Below are 17,999 nucleotides of genomic sequence, written 5' to 3' on the forward strand. Positions count from 1 at the left end.
TCAAATAAAAACCGAGTGGGTCCCCCGCGCGCCGCCGCCCCCCGCGTCCCTGGCGGCCTCCCCCGACGCCCCCGGCCGCCTCACGAGCCCGCAGTAGCCGGTGGCGACGTCGCCCCCGCCCCACCTCCCTGCGCAAGTGCGAGGCTGCCCGCAGCGCGGCGCACGCTCCGGCAGTTCCCGGCTTCGGCGCAAAACTTCCATCCTGTCCACGTGAAGTTGTCGCTGCCTTAGAGAGGGGGAAAGAGCTGCGGGAAAAGCTGGGGAGTGACGACTGCGGCGGCTGGGCGCGCTCTCTCTTTTTCTTTTCTTCTCCTTTCCCCCCTGTCGCAGTCCGGAGTTTTGGCTCCTCTCCTTTCCTCCTCCCCCTCGGAGCCGGCTTCTTCCCCCGCCCCGCTTCTCCCCGGCTTGTGTACGCTATTTGTTGTGGGGTGGCCGAAGGGGATGTCCTGTTTTCACCAGAGGCATAGCGCGAAGGGGAAACTTCGACACTGGAAGGAACGAGAATAAATACTTAATTACGGACGCACTGAACCGCGGCTGGGACAGACACTTCGGGAACCCGAGGCGGACCGGGCGACGAGGTGAGTGTCCCCTTCTTCCAACCCCCGCCCCAGGGCTCCCGGGGGAGCCTGAGTTGAGAGAACCCCCAAACTTTCCGGGAAAGTGCGCGAGGCTCCGCCAGGGACGCCGAGCGCTGGGTACTGAGGACGCGCAGCTGGACGGTGCGTGGGCGCCTGCGTCCCTGGGGGGCGCTTGGAGGCCGGGTGCCCCACGCCTGAGGGCCCGGGCCGCTCGGACCGCAGCGGTGCTCTCTGCCCAAGAAGACGTCCCCAAGCCCCAAGGGTCCCTTCCGAGCCTGCCTGTCCCTTCCGGGGTCGGCGCTGAGCCTGCGCGTAACGGAGTTCATCCAGCAGTCCAGCGCGCTGCTTCTACCTGCACCCCGCCTCCACCTGGCAGAGGCGCGAGCATCGGGGTCTCCCCCACATCTTTCTTATGACGTATATTATTTTCTGATGACCCCCTAGATGGTCCAGGCGCGAGGATGCTGACCCAGAGTCCTTCGGAGGGTCACAGGCGCCTGGGCTTTCCCGGTGCCGGGTGCGTGTGTACTTTAAAGGCTCGCGTTCTAATCTCCAGGCACTGATCGGACTTTTCAACTGCGGCGATCCCACTTTAATAGTTTTTATGTGGCGTGGACTGAATGTCTCCTGCAGTTTGCCAGGGTCGGTGAAATTAGAGGCGCCTTGTCAGAGCAGTCGCGTTCATTGGCTCGAGTAGCGGGTGCCATAGAAGGCTTATAACTTCTCCAAAGGAAGGGACCTGGCTGGGTAGAGCAGGTTTTTCTCTCCTTCCAAGCCTGCTGGATCTGGGGAGGCAGTGGGACTTGAAATGGTTCGGATTTTTAGTGTGGTGAAGCGAGGTTTGGAAGTAGACGTGTGTGCTTGTTTTATTCTGCGCCGCACAGCAACCCGAACTTTCGTTTGGTAGCACTTGAAAGAGTTTTCTCCCTTTGTTTGCGAGATTCTGAACAGCTCGGAGCGATTAGGGAATTTGCGGACCGAGTCCGGTGGCAGAGCTGGGGCGAAAGCGGAGAGCGCAATTTAATTTTTGTCATCTCTTCCCTGCTTGGGGGGATAGTGTCTCCCTTCACCACCACCCCTCTTTCTTCTTCCTATGAAGACAACGGATTTGCGCCTGCGGTGAGCGTGTGTGCGGGAGAGTGGTGTGGGGACTGTCCTCTCTCACCGCGTCCCCTGCGCCTCTCCCCGCCATCCCGAGCGGGCCTAGAGAGTCATTCATGAATCTTAACCTGAGGGCAGAGGAGGAAGGTGCAGGTCCCTCTGCCCTTTCTGCCAAGGTGCAGAATAGCGCCCGAGTGTGTGTTTTGGTTCCAGAGCAGTTCCACGTGGAGCAACTCCGTGTGTGTGTGTGTGTGTGTGTGTGTGTTGTGTACTTGATCTGTGAGGAGGTAACAGGAGTCTGGTGTTCAAACCCAGTGGGCCGTTGGCCATTAGTTTGCTTTCCTGGCTGTCATTACAGACACTTCCAAAATCTGATACCTAAGAGAACCAACAGGTTAGGTTTCACATTAAGGGCTCATACTTAACAGTTTTCTTTCTCCCTTACCCCTTTTGGCTTGGCACCCTGGGCTGAACGTAATTGTTGGAGCGAAATACATCTCCTGGAATATGGCATTTTGTTCCTCTTCTCATCTGCGGCCACTTTGTGAACCCTCGGATGTTTGTCAGTTTCAGTGCGGGCTCCTGCGGGATTTAGGTGGGAGTCTTAGGAGCATTTAACAACCGCGGGCTCCCCATCAACAGCTTCTGAAGTTTCACTTACACGTAGGTGACTGACAGGATTGAAAGTTGACGATGGTTTTTTTGTTTGTTGCGTTGTTTTTGTTTTTAAAACCTTAGGGAAAGGATTGTACTTGAATTCCTTTCCCGGGTACGGTTTGGTTTTAAGCAGAATCAGTGCCTCTTTTTTTTTTTTTTTCTTTTTTTTTTGTCTTTTAAAATATTGGCAAGCTTAAACCTGAAGAACCAAAAACTAGAGGGGGCGGGGAGAGAATCCCCCCAAAAAATATGTGATACGTGATACGAAGCGTTTTAGGAGACTGCATTCAAAGACATTTGTGTATTTTTAAAAATAACATTATCCCAAGAAATAAAAAGCAGTAGTAACAAGAGACAGATTGTTTTGTGTGGAGCAAGACTGCCAGAATCTGATTTTTATGGCAACAATATCGAAAGCAGATATAACTACACCCACATTTATTGTTATAAACCGTAAAAATAGTTTGTTCCACCTGATTAAAAGTTGTAAGTCATTCAGAGTTAAGCCCGTATTTAGAAATGACTGTACAAGAATGTTAAAACCTTTGACAGCTACAGCTTTGAAAGCAACATAATTAGATTTGTTGAAAATGGCTCCTTTCTCTGATTATTAGGGATATGTACTTGTCTTTCATAATAAGTAAAGGTCTACAATCAATATGGTTTTCAAAAGCCTGCTTTCCTTTGTAAATTTCCTGAAAATAGTATGTTTCAATATTTAAAGACCATTGTAACTACCGGTTGGTTCACAATTATAACTGAAATAAGATTTACTCAGTTGTTTTCTTTTTATTAGTATTTATTGAATATTTGAAATTGAATTTCTCATTTCCAAAATAAAACGTCTCACATATATGTATGTATTCACAATTAACACTTCTTTTAAGTAATATGTTTAAGTTTTAAAATTTTTAAAATCTTAAGATTTGTATAAAAAGGAGTGATTGTATAAAAAGGAATAATAATTATTATTAATTGTTAAGAAAAATAGATGCTGAATTTCAGAGGGCTTCTAGAAGCTGGAGAAAAAAATTGCATAGAAGTTTCTTTTTTGACGGGTGACTGGCAGATGAGTTACTTGTCATTTTGCTATAATTTTTTTTTTCTTTTAGTAAGGCTCTTTGGGTTAATAAAAAAGGAAAAACAAGTTCTCCATTTCTAAGAGTTTCCTTTTTGTTTATGTTGTACTTTGGGGTGTAAATAAATTTTACATAGCCACGGGAAATAGAGTATCCAATTTCATGTTTTCAATCTCTGTTGCAAGCTCTAAATGACTGATGTCGTGTCTAAAAATATATTTATATGGCTTGATATTTCATTTTGAAATTTTATGCACTGGAATTAGATTATTTAGAATTTTTAGAAAGGTAGAATGATAGAAAGACCATGACTATTGTTATAAAAAGTTAGAATGTTAGGAAGTTCACAGTCTAACTTTCAAATAATCAAACTTATTTTGCCCACAAAAACTCAGTTTTTATACAGATTTCAAGAAGAGGGGAGATAATCTTTTTCAATACTTAGTTAAGTGTTAAGTAATTTAAGAATGCAAGTATGTATTATGATTTCTCATTATCATTTTTTTCTATTAGGTAGATGCAAGAACACTGGACATTCTGTAAAAACAGGCCCCTCTTTATAAGGAGTTTATTCACCATAGTTCTGTATTGCAGCTGCTGATCATATTTCATGGAGCTGTTAAAGCACTTAAAACCTAAAATTAGGTACTGTCTGGTTGTAAATATTTCAGATCACTTATTTAAGAAATAAATAGAAAAGCGTGCTATCAAAAGTAGGAGACGTTTTAAATCCTCTCATTGAAGAGCTGAACAAACCTCTATCAAAACACCTTCTTCTTTTTTCAGTGAGAATATAATCTTGACAGTTTCTTTTTCTAAATGGATATTATTCTTACATGTACTAAATGCTAAACTCTTATAACGTGCCTCCCTGTAGAGTATCTTAAACTAATTATATTCAGAAATACAGTTGGGGGATTTTATTACAATGGTTACTAGGTGAAGGAAGTCAACACCAGGGGAATGGGGTGGCATTGCAGTGTACCTGCTTCTCTCATGAATTTTTCCTGCTGAACTAAGAAATGACATGCTGTTTCAGGCATTTGCCCTGGAGATGGGTGAGATGCAATATGTGTAATACTGCATCTTATAGTTAGATGTGTTTTAATGAAGGGGACACTGCATAGTCATTAAATCATTTTTGGAGCCAAACTTGGCGTCATTTAGCTTGAACTTAAGTGGAAGAAAATGAACAAGAGTTACACATTCAAAAGAAGTACAAGCAACTTTGATTGCTTTTAAGAGGTTTGAAGACTTTGTAAACATTACTGTCACTCAGTATTGCTTGTGGAGCTGTACATTAATATATGCCTTGGTGATATGTCATTTTACGCTTGAAATTTGTCATTCTTAGTGTTTCTCCATCCGTCTTTTTATTAGTAAAGAGATACTGAAAATGAACACCACTATTCTTACTCCCCTAACCCCTTTCACACCTCCAGAAAAAGAGATGAAACTGATTAATTTAAAACAGAAACCATTTTGTGTTATCAAAACCACATTTATATCGTGATTTGAGACAGTTTCAGAGAGTGCACCTCTGAGTCTCACTGTAACCTTTTTTGTCATTGAAAGGTGCTAATTGATCTTAGGGTACTGACACAATAGTATAGTTTGATATTTGAAACCTTTCAGAGTTGGTCTGGCCCTTTTCTTACCCTGAGATTTCAGTGCATGGATGATGAAGAAAGACACCATTCTAAAATACCAGAAATTCTCATTTTTTTCCAATATGAAATGTTTTAATACAGCATGTTCATATTTTTAAAGCTTTTATTTACATACACTAAGTAAATTTATTTTAACGTACTTTTGGACGGTAGGAGAAAGACCTATATGTTCTATTGTGTTAGAATTTTTAGTTTTTTTTTTTTCTGCACAGGTAGTTTATTTAGGTTATAATTTTTAGGCAAAGTCTGATTCCTATTATCACATGAATATTTTCAAAGTGAAATTGCATTAAACTAATGTGGAATAGCTTTCGTATCACCAAGGCATATATTAATGTAGATGTCAAATATGAGAGCATATTTTCTTGAGTATATTTATATCCTAAAGTGTATTTTTAAATAAAAGTGGTCACTTTAGTCTTTAGATAATTACAATTTGGCTGTCATTATTACTATAATATTAATCACTATCACCATCATAACATCATAGCTAGCATTTACTCAGGAATTTCGTGCAAAACACTGTTTTAAGCATTTATATAGATTAGCTAATTTTAATCTTCTTAACTATGTCATAAATTAGGTACTTTTGTTATTCCTGTTTTACAGATAAGGAAGCTGAGACCCAGTCATGCAGCACAATGGAGTCAGGATCCTAACTCCCCAGTATGAGGCCAGCACCCTTATCCTTAAGCATGTGCTGGGCACTTGCTTCCATCAGTCATATACCACCATTTTTAGGTGGTACCTGAACATTTTGTTTTAATAATACTTATGTTTTGTGTAAGGATAACTAGATATTAGAAAAATTTGTTAAATTTTGTATTAAACCTGTAATTTCATGGGCAATATTGTTTGAGACAAAACCAAAAAAAGTATTGAAGTCAAAGAAAAAAAATTAAGTATCTGAAGAAACATATTAAGTAACAGTGAATAAGAATATGGCCTAAATAAGCACAGTCATGAAGGCTGGACAGCAAATGACTGAATTTGGAGAAATGCTATATTTTGTAATGTTTCCCAATTATCGAGAACTTATGACCAGATCTTTTAAATATTTAACTCACATGTAGAATCTTCCTTTGCTTTTCAAGCCTTATCCAAATTGGTTAAACGTTATCAACTTTGTATTTTCTTTGTTTTTGTTTTATGTTGTTTTAATGCTGGTTTTGAATCTCAAATCTGCACATTTATGTTGAACCAACTAATAAGGCTTGAAGAGTTAAAGAGTGCATGATGGACTTCCGGAGGCAGGTTTAAATTATAATGGAGCTGCCCATATTTTGGAAATACATTCAATTTATCTGGTTATCGCATGTGTAAGGTTTTCTCTAGGTAAACACTTTTGTTTTGCTGTTAATAACCTGTTATACAATTTTATAGTATTTTTCCACTGAAGCAGTGGTTTTCATTTTTTTATTTACTTATATACTCAGCCACGGATCCTTTCATTTAAATGGAAACTGACGATATGCCCAGTAGAGAAATGTGCCACTGCTCTAGGTGAAGCAGGATGTAGGTGGCCTGAGAATGACTCACCAACAGTATCCTCTCACTGTGGCCGCCTCTGGAGTTCTCTCTAAGTGTCTTCAATGTACGGAAACTGCTGCAAAAATATTCAAGTCTTCTGACAAAAGGGGTTAATTCAGAGTACCTGCTCTAACATGTTCATGTGGCATCACTAAAAAACAGACTGTCAGATACTGTAAAATATCTCCCAGTGTGATATATCAGCAGAAAGGTGTGTCTACTCTCTCTTCTATAACTTGAGTATCCTTATTAACCAGTCTTCAAATTCGATTTAGCACTGAGAAAATTAAAACTGATCAAAATGTTCCCTATGTGTAGTTACAGGTCTGAATGAGGCACAAAGGACTTGTACCTGCAAAGGCTGACTTTATTAATTAGAACATCTTTCCTCCTTTAAAGACTTTAAGAAGAAACACCAGCAGTGGCCTAACTTGACATGACTTTAGATTTTCACATGTATTATTGCTACTATTTCTGTTATCCTTTCCCCTTTTGTTTTTAAAATGAAAGGGACATTTCTTGTGAAAGACTCCAATTAAATCATAAAAATTTACATTCATGTGCCATTAAGTTTAATTCTACTCACAAAAGCAACAGCACAGAGTTTGAAATTCTATCCCTAATCAAGTAGGTGTACCACATACTGGGAGGGCTCATTATCCACAAGGTCATATATACAATTCACAGACCTCTGCGTATACCCAACGGAGTGATCTATTCATTACATTTCACCTCTGACTTTGAACTCCCTAATGTTAAAAGATTTGAAAAGAGCCGAATGTTCTGATTAAGAGATTGAATATTTCTAACTTAATGTTTTCAGTATGTTGAAAGTGATGATGACTTGGGGGAATCAGCAGATCTCTACATTACCTAATTCTTTTCACTTATATTTGAATGCAAATATATATTTGTGTATGGCTATGACTCAAGTCATTCTCGCTAAATTTAATGACGTAGTAGGTGAATCACATTCAGATTTCCATTTGCAGGTTTTCCAGTAATCTCAAACAGTGCTTCTAGTAGGTAACTTAAGCATGCAAACCTCAATAAACCTGTCAAGAACGGCAATTCTACTGTTTTTTTTTGTTTTGTTTTGTTTTGCATTAACTTTAGTTGATGAGATGATGCTACTGTTATTTTTCTTAGTTGACTCATGAAGAATTTTAGTTTAGGTCTAGTTTTTTCCCTTAATTATTGACTTTAGTTTTTAAAGGTTTCATTCATGAAAATGGATAGCAAAGTTGTGGGTATTTGGTAAATGCTTGTTAAATGCTTTTTCATTATCAGTGTTGCTGAAGACTTGCAAAATTAGAGTGGGATGGATAGATTTCTTTTCTACTCTGCATAGCTTTGAAGACTTTGGAGCTTTTATTGTATCCTTATATTTTTACATACCATTCGCAGGAATATTTAGAGAGATAATCATTGTAACCAACGTCACAGGTCTAATCCTCAGGTATTCAAATTAGCTTTAGGTGGACAATTGTCCTATACACACTTGTTCATATTAATGTCTTTGTCATAACAAGTATAGTTATAATATCTTGATGCCTCTCCTGGGGGCCCATTCTGGACTGTGTTGGAGCTGTCTCTAACACTCTCTCACATCCCTAAGATATTCAACCACATTTGTTCATGATTTTTATGAGGTCCCTCCTGGACTTAAAATTCCTTAAAAAATTTGCCTGCTGCCTATAGGGCAAATTCCAAAATTCTCTGCAGGGAAGATAACCCTTCATGCTGAGAACCTTGCTCAGGTTGCTCTTCTCATCTCTTACTCCCCACTCACAACAACTCTCTTTTCCAGCTGTATGGAAGACTGCAGTTCTCAAATACACCTTGGACATTTCCACTTCATTTCTTTGTGCATGGAATGCTTTTTCTCTGGAAAACATCGCCCCTCTCCCCCTGAAAATATCTTTTCTACTGCTTTTTCAATACTTAAGGCGCAAAATGTTATCTCCTCTGGTAAGTTCCTCTGACCTCCAGAGTCTGAGTTGGATGTTTCTTTCTCGTTACTCCCAAAGCATCCAGCTTCTACATTTAACATAGCCCTTGCCACATTGAAATGTAATAGATTACATTAGTCTAAATCCTGCTTTAAGCTGAGAATTTACTGGAAGGATTAGCTGTATTTGTTATTTCTGTATTGCTAATGCACAGTGCACTGCTGGACATATAGTCAGTAGGTAGTTGTTATATTCCCATTGAATGAATGAGTAGAGGGACTGGGAACAAGAGCAGAGATTGTGACACTGAACATCCCCTCCTTGAGACTGGGAACAGTGAGAAGGGCAGTGACCATTACAAGATGGGACTACCTCAATAACAACCTCAGGGGTTTTTGGTATAAACCCAGTAGAATTGCAGCTGTGAACCCAGGCCTAGGTTATATGTATGTATACGTGAATGTAGAAATGTGTTTATTTCTTACCACTGGGAAGTCAGTGATCTGGTGGATAAGCCAAGGTTCCTGAAAATATCTGGAGATATGGTAATTTCATAGTACTTGAAATCTGAGAGACTCAGTTCTTCCTATAGCACAGTGAGTAAGTAGAAAGAATATGGGGGTTGGGCGCGGTGGCTCACACTTGTAATCCCAGCACTTTGGGAGGCCGAGGCGGACAGATCACCTGAAGTCAGGAGTTCGAGACCAGCCTGACCAACATGGCAAAACTCCGTCTCTATTAAAACTACAAAAATTAGCTGGGCGTGGTGGTGGGTGCCTGTAATCCCAACTACTCGGGAGACTGAGGCAGGAGAATCACTTGAACCCAGAAGGCAGAAGTTGCAATGAGCCGAGATCGCACCACTGCACTCCAGCCTGGACAACAGAGTGAGACTCCATCTCAAAAAAAAAAAAAAAAAAAAAGAAGAATATGGAGCCAGGCCACTTGGGTTCAGACCTCAGCTCTGATGTTGACAAGTTTGTAACATCAAGCACATTACTGAAACAGATTTTGCTTCAGTTTCTCATGTGTAACAGAACATGCCTCTTGGGGTTCTGATGAGAATTCAATGAGTAAATATATGTAAATATATTTAGAGTAGTGCTTGATATGAGTATCAGTTACTATTACTATGATTGGGTATCTTTCATTAGATTACCCCCAAATGTTCCCGAGATATTTAGAGCTGAAGGTCTTTTTTGGGGGGCTATGGATTGGTGACCGTAAATGAAGTGTCCAGTAGTCCAAGTATAAATCAGATACTGTGGGTCATCTTGGCAAATCCGAGGTTGTATTTGGAGCCTTAAGAGAAGAGAGCACTATAGGTGCTCAACAGTTGGCATTGGCCATTTACGTTGTGCAGTAGTATTTCTTTTATTAAATATTTCCGCATACAGTAATCTAGATTTTTTTAGAGCTTTAATCTGTGTGGTTCCTCAACTACTTTAAGCAATTGTAAGCACATTATATAATGGTAGTACTTTATAGCCAATATTTAAGTTTCCTCAGTTGCTTTTTTTTTAAGCCTTAAGGTACCAATTATGAGAATTTGTATAATTTTCAATAGTCAGTGGGCTTGATGAACTCAATGTCAACTTTTTAAAAGGTAGCTTTACATATTGCTATGATTCTTACCTTTAGAGAGACAGTAGGAGGTTATTAGTACCTCTACTTACAGAATTTATCACTTGGTCCTTGGATTCAGATATAATGGCTATGTGGCAGGATGGGGCTGAAGGAAAAAGGAAAGTTAAAATATTAATTTTCAAGGTCTCATTTTTACAGCTTATCTGGAACTGCTACCAGGTGTATCTGTATAGTTTTAAAAATGATAATATTAATGTTGTACCTGAATTCTTCAGTATATTTAAATAAGAGTTTTTCAAGCTCTGGTTATTGACATTTTGGGCTGGATAATTTATTCAGGGGATACTGTCCTGTGCCTGGTAGGATGCTTAGTGGCATCGCTGGATGCCAGGGAGCCTCCTTCCCCTGGGTAATGATGGTGTCTCCAGACATTGTCAGGTGTTCTTTGGGAGCAAAATTGCCTCTTCTTGAGAACCCATAACCTAAGCAGATCTTAATATCACTTGATATAGTCAAAAAACTCCCAGGGCTCTGCATAAGAGGATTGTTCTATTTCCAGTCGAGTGTGGAGAATCCTAATACCTTCCTCCCAAGTTTAAACATGAAGTCAAACAATTCTCATTAGTCTGTGTTGATAGATTAACTTTGCACAGAGGGGATTTACAGATAAGCTTCGCACAGATTGACCATCTCCAGCATATTTTCCTTTTCTGGAAATAATATGTGAGTGGGAGTAACAGAATACCTGAGAGAGAGTATGTAGGAAGTAAATATTTATTTGAATCATCTATGTGTCTGTTCTTCTGGTTATTTGTCAGTAGATACTTTGGATTTATTTTAAAATAATGACCATTACCTTTCCATTTCTGTGGGTAAATATTCAGTAATAAGAAACTTTTACTTTATTTAGTCTGTAGTGTTAGAAAAGTGAAGTTACCGATAATCACAACTGCTCAAGATTAAAATACTTAATGAGTTAAATTACTTGTTCATTTGTAATGAGAAATTTTCAAAAGAATTATGTGTAGCTTTCAGTTGTAACCACAAGTTCAAGATCTTGAGTTAATAACATTTGTATAGCTGGAAGAAAGTAAAAATAAATATATTACATGTAAAAACTCTCTTTTGTGAATTCTCAGATCCAAACTTTTAAATTCTCATTCTATGGGTTTGATGTTTACTGATACATTTTATCTATGAAATGATATATAATTGATGTAAGTAAATTTGACTGTTGTTTGGGCACCACCCTTACATAATTTAAGCGTATATGAAAGACATTTCAAAAATCACTTGAAAAGAACAAAATGGGAACAATAATGTTCACATAAAGTGAGAGAGGATAACTTTTCCCATATGAGTTTTGGGTTGAATTTCAAAATTATTCTGAAATATGAAACATTAATATTATAAATATATGATTAGACTAATTTTCTTAAGAGTTCTAAACAGTAGATAATTTTTATCTTATTAGAAATTGCAAAGATACTTGAAATTCCACACATATGCATTGTCTAATTTAGTGGTTTTACTTTAATTATATTAGGTAGATAATCATGGAAGCAGTCAAACTAACCTGGAGATTTCACGTCGTTTACTAATTGATGCCTAAGTAGGCAGGGTAGAGGTACTTGAAAACACACACACACACACACTCTCTCTCTCTCTCTCTCACTTCCTTTGATTTGTGCTTTAATTTTGAAATGTGTGCTTAGGTGGCAAAGTGGCTGCAAATACAGCATATTGTGTTTGACCAAAATATTTTTCTGTTTCCTAGGTGGAGAAGGACCCTGCATAGCTCCTTGTTAGCAGAGAGATAAAGTGGGTGCTGGGCAACCCAATGATAGGTGGGGGCTGTTCTCGGGGAGTGTTGCAGAGAATTTGAGACAGGGGTTTAAATCACAGATAGTGGAGGAGAGTTCTGCTTCATTCATGGACAGGAAGTCCAAAGAAGTCACAGCAAACTCCAGGTCCATCCAGGCACTTTATGCCAGATATTGAACAGGAAGCCTAGTAGCCCTTTAGTTACTGGAGAACGGCCAAAAACCCAGAGGTTCTATTTTTCCAAATGAGCACTTCCTGGGTTCATAAATCAAGGAACCCCGCAAAGTATTCAAGTCACATATCTCCTTTCTCAGGTTGATTCTTTGTATAGTGGATCCTAATGTGGTAAGACTTACTTATGAATGTTCTATTTCTTATAATGCCATCAGTCACTTCCTTTTTTTCTCCCTGGCATATTATTCTCACCACCCTTAACCTACTTGCCTGGTGCTCTTTTGCTGCCTACCTGGACAAAAAAAAAAATAATAATAATTTACTCATCTTTCAAGGCTTAGCTCAAATGTCACCTCCTCTGTGAAGCCTTCCTTAAGGCTCAGGCAGAATTAATTCTTTTCTCTGTGTAATACCATAGCACTTTTTTTGGACTATTAATATAACAGCACATTGTGTTGGGGCTCATTGTATGTGTGTGTCTTCTAGAGAGACTATGAACTCACAGAGGGGAGAGATCATATCTTTTTCCCTCTGTAACCTCAGCACCTGGGGATATTGATGGAAATTAAGTGACTGCATTATTCCATGCGTATCTTTAAAGGGCATTAGGTCCCAAACCAGACATCTGCAAAGGATGAATCCTGTTTACTTTTTGGAAAACTGGTTCTCTTTTGCTTGTGGTCATGAAAGCCGGTTTATTGGTTATTTTCTACTCCAACTTATTTAAAGCCTCATTTGTACCAAAGTGTTACTGATTTTCTAGTGGAAAAAAAGGTGTGTCTGGCATACATTGGTATTTTCAATAAACTGACATTTAAAAGACAGATTTCTCGTTGAGGTTTATGGTCTTCATAATTCTAGTTTTCTCCAGAAACAAACCTTGATCTCTTTGGTTGCCTTCTGCTAAGATCGATTTCATGTTATTTTGAAGAATTTTTAACCCTCAGAATTATAGATTTCATTTGAGAGAAAGCATGTTCTGTATTTGTTTGTGTCAGTGTTTCAAAATGTGAGGACCAAAAATCCCAGATGTATCTATTAAAAATATATGTGGCCTTTTGGTGAGGGAAATTACATCTTTTTTTTTTTCAGGCACAATTGAGGAAGGAAAAAAATTTTGTTTAGTTTTTAGTGGTTTGTTTTTAGACATTTTCCATACAAAGATGAGCAAGACCCTTCAAAAACCACCAATTTGCTTATTTAGGGGGGAAAATCTTCCTATGTCCAAAAATAACATTAAATTAAGATTATTGTTTCCAATAGTTTCAAAAATTGTGGTTTTATTTTCTTGTATGAGTCATTTTTTAGCATAGTGCAGTACGTGATTGCACTACATCATGACAACGCATATTTGCTCTATGTTTCAGTGGGTCACTTTATTTATCAGAGTCAGATGATCAGATGAGAAGAGAGATCTAGCCTAACCCTTCCATTTTGCAGATGAGATGCTGTATTATGCGACCTTAAGACCTTAAGTCATTTACTCAGAACAAAACAAAAAAAGAGAACTTCATGCTGGGGACACTTCATGCTCCCAACTCTACATCTTATCACTTTATTTTTATTTGTTTGTTTCTGATGAGGAGTTGAGAAAGCTGGAATCAGATTACCTTTGTGTATATCCAGGTTCTGCTACTCATCAGCTATGTGACTTTGGTCATGTAATTTTCTGAGTGGCTGTAAGCCATAGTTCCAGCATGTGTACATGGGGAATAATAACCGTACTCGCCTCATGGAGTTGTAAGGAATAATTGAATTCATGCAGGAAAGACACTTGGTTCAGTGCCTGGCCCACTATAAAAGCTCAGATTATAGTTTGAATTGATATCTTTGAATAAAATGCTGAGTGTATATGATATTCAGAGAGGGAAATTTATGCTGCTACAGCAAGTTTTTTTTAATCTGTTATTAAAAAATACAAATAAGTCATACTTTGTATAACATATTAAAACAGAGATGATAGAGGTTACTTTTGAGAGGAATGACCAGAGGGAGCAAGAGAGAGGCTTCTGGAATGCTGATTATGTCTTTTATCTTGGTTTGGTTGCCGGTCATGTGAAAGTGTTTATTCAATAAAAATTCATCAGTGATCAACTTTTGATTTACGTATTTTATTTTACTGTGCATATGTTATACTTTCTTAAAAAGTTTTAAAAATACGGATATATTTAAAGTAAAAAGTGGATTTACTCACTTCTTAATCTCTGCAAATCAGGGTAAGTTGTTATACTTAGGTGTGCATCTTTTCAGGCATTTTTTTTCTATATATGTGTAAATGTAAGAACTATGTGAGGATATAATTTATTTTCATTTTACATTTTTAACTCCAATAGGATCATTGATTTCCTTAAAACTTGCTTTTGATCTGCTGAATCTTGAATATTTTTCCACATCAGTACATATAGTTTTGGGTGCTTCTATTTAATGTATGCAGATATTTCATAATTTCACTGTTCCCCTCTTGGTGTGTCTTTACATTGCTTCCATATTTTTACTATTACTAAGTATGTTGCACTGATGATTTTTATGTCTCTTTGTACATCTGCCAAAAATATCTGTAGATAAAACTCTAGATTCAATATTAATAGATAAATATGTATGTGCATTTTCCATAGAAAATTCCAAAGTGCTTTTTAAAAAGATTTACGAATCTTGCATCTTTAAGGTAATATTCTCATCTTTCTCACAAAAACCAGGTGCAAAAATTTCAACTTAATTGAACCTTGTAATTATTTGTGCTCTGGTTAAGAAGAATGGTTATAGTAGTAAATTCCTTGAAACTCATATAGTAATTGGAATACTCCACTATGATTAGGATAAATAATTCTATTAACGATATATATTTAATATATACATATAATTTATATAATTAGTTTCTCACTTAAGAATATTTAGTATTCATTTTTATGAATGCATATTATATTTACTTATGGTTCGTAAGCCCAAATGGTAGGAAGAAATAAATCAGTAATATTATATTCACTACATTTTTTTTTACTTAGTACCATCAAATATTTACCAGAATTATTAGGAGAAATGGTTCTAACTCTCATGTGATTGGTGAGAACTTATGAGGAATGATATATTGTTATTCTAGTAAGAGCCTACTCTGTGCCAGGCACAGTTCTAAGCATCTTACATATATTACGATAGCTTTTGAACATAGAGATGAAAGGTATAGACATTGTATAAGTAATAAATGACATTACTCCATTTTAAATGTGTTGATAAATATTATTATACATGTCACAATATCAGTTATGTCATATCAATGACTAATTTATGAATGTTACTTATTATAATCTGTTTAATGTGAAAATAAAAGTTAATGCATCAAAATCCAGAAAATTGCTACTCAAGTGCTGGCTAAAGTAATCTGATAGATACAGTTTTAAAATGAAGTATATTAATCAGTTGATTTTATTGTTAGATTCTTATATGTAGAAAATTCTGTCTCCAGAATATTCAGTTCTTGTGGTTTTTGGTTAAGATTTTGATTAATCTTCAATGGTTATCTAGTGCCTTTAAAAAGTAGTCCAACTCAGAATAGCTAATGTATTCCTCTTGCATTGAATAAATATGGCTATCAATTTTTGTGGGTTTTTTTTTCCTGCAGAATTTCCTGTTATTCTAAGGGATTCAATAGGGCTTACACATATAAAACTGAAAATTATATTACTATGGGGAAGCTGCTTTGTGCCTTTGAGAAGGAACTCTCTTGCTAACTTAAGTACTGTATGTGTGTAGAATAGCTAATATTTTCCTCCCAAGAAATTTCATGTATGCAGTTAAAACACTCTTAAATTGATTAAGGATTTGTTATATATTTCCAGAAGCACTCAAGAGTACTTTTATGGTTATAAGAGTAGAGTGTATTAGAATGCCAGAAACCAATGAATACGCTAGAGGCCTTCAAAACTGTGCCCAACATTCCTGACTTTACCATATAAACATGTGGGGTAGCCTGGAAAAACAAAACAACTCTCCTTCCCCCAACGTAGGTGAGGCCTACGATGATAACGCTTCAACTGGCTTGAATATTAATTTGATACTTTTCTGTTAGAAGTAATTTTTATTACTTAGCAAATGAAATGGAGAGGTAATAAATATGACTGATATTTATTTCTCCAGTAAAGTATTATTTTACATCAGATTCGACCAGTTACCTTTATCCTTTTTGGAAAATGTATTATACAAACTACCACAGTATTTTGCCTATTAATCAGGGAAGCTAAAAAGCGTTTTATAAACATTGAATCAAAACTCTCACTGCTGTGAGGGAATTAAATTTCAAGCAATATACTCCTTTTATAGGGTGAGAAACTGAAGTATGGAGAAATTACAAGTTTTTCCCAAAGCTATACACTGAGTCATGGCAGACATAGAAATCTACAATTCTGTTTGCCTGATTCAATCTGAAACTTCATGAAACGTAATTTATCCATTTCCTGACATGTGCTTTAGAAGTATATTTCCTTATTTGCTTATTTATGCTCTTATTCATTCATTCATTCATTCATTCATTCATTCATGCATTTATGTACTATTGCCTATTTATGCACTCATTCACTCATTCATGCATTTTAAAAGAATCAGTGTTTTTGTATGATACAGTCTTGATTTAGGGACTGTGAATATTCTGAATTTATATATCTTAGATATTTCTTCAAAGAAACTCATTGCATTTTTTTCACGATCATGAAAAAGAAATTAAGACGTTAAGAAAACCAAGCTGGATTGTCCAAGTGTGGGCCATAGCAGTGTCTATGGGCAGCACCTGAAGCTAATTCAAGAGTGAATCTAGTTTGTTCAAGTGCTTGAACAAGAACTTGGCTGAAGCCCTGGAAGAGATATCCTGGGGCATAGAGTGGGGACAAGGAAAAACCATAGCACTCTTAGAGAGTACTATAAGGACTAGTATCCACATCTCTACCACCTGATGTCTTTACATTTGGTTCAGTCAAGAGAGAGGGGGCAAATTATTCTGCTTCTCATTCTGCCATCTTCCTGATTTCAGTTCTCACACTTTAAATTCTTTTTTATTGCGATCTTTTTCTTACTAGTTTAACCAGTATTTTCCCACGCTTTCTTCACCAAATTCATTTCTTTTCATAAGCTTGCGGAGTTATATTTTTTGATCGAACTGCTGGGGTTACAAATAATTTGAAATGAGGAAAATGTCTAGCAACTTCCCTCAGTCCAGTACCCTGTAACAGAGACTTCAGAGTATGCAGTGATGATACCTGCCCTCCTCCCTTTCTATAGAGAGTTTAGTGGGCAAGTTTTTTGGCTTGTTCTCTTGTTCTTTTCTTGCAGCCCCAAGACTTAGGACTCAGACTTGGTTTCTGCTTGTATGGCTCTCCATCTCTTCCCTTGGAAGAGTTCTTTCCCAGGGGGCTTTTTAGGTCCAAGAGCATTTGGACCCCTGGGAGATGAACTTGTAGATTCTACAAAGAACGTCCAAGTACCAGGCAAACCACATCTTCCTGTAGCTTAAACGTTAGTCTTTTTTTCCGCCTTCAATTTTACTGAAGAATAATTTAGTCTCCAACAAACAAGCAAACAGAACCCTAGGGTCTTTCTCAAAGGCGCATTCTTGCTGCTTTGAAGATTATCATCATTAATTTCTATTTCAGCTAATGGGTTTTCCTTTACATTTTTATTTGAGTATAAATGTGATACTTCAGTATACATTCATGTTGATCTATATTAACACGTCAATTTATAATTGAGTGATTTAAAAAAATAATGATGCACTATGACCTAGTTTGTATCTGCCTTCCACTTAATGCATTTCCTAAGCAATTATGCTTTTGTGGCTGACTGAATTCCCTCATAATTCCC

The 17,999-nt window shown here is 37.5% G+C and overlaps 1 protein-coding gene across 15 annotated transcripts in view; it reads left to right on the top strand.

Moving 5' to 3' along the window:
* Nucleotides 1-444: 444 nt before the first annotated feature.
* The window catches only part of EYA4 (EYA transcriptional coactivator and phosphatase 4), a 314,955-nt gene continuing 297,400 nt past the window's right edge, over nucleotides 445-17,999 (top strand). For 13 of the 15 annotated variants that reach the window (XM_063666612.1, XM_063666614.1, XM_054492945.2 and 10 more), the window contains exon 1: nucleotides 445-581. The gene's annotated coding sequence lies outside the window, so the exon portion shown is untranslated. The remainder of the gene's footprint in view (nucleotides 582-17,999) is intronic. The other 2 variants (XM_063666613.1, XM_063666618.1) reach the window with 1 other exon arrangement.

This window comes from Pongo pygmaeus, chromosome 5 (genome assembly GCF_028885625.2).
Source record: "Pongo pygmaeus isolate AG05252 chromosome 5, NHGRI_mPonPyg2-v2.0_pri, whole genome shotgun sequence".
NCBI lineage: Eukaryota > Metazoa > Chordata > Mammalia > Primates > Hominidae > Pongo > Pongo pygmaeus.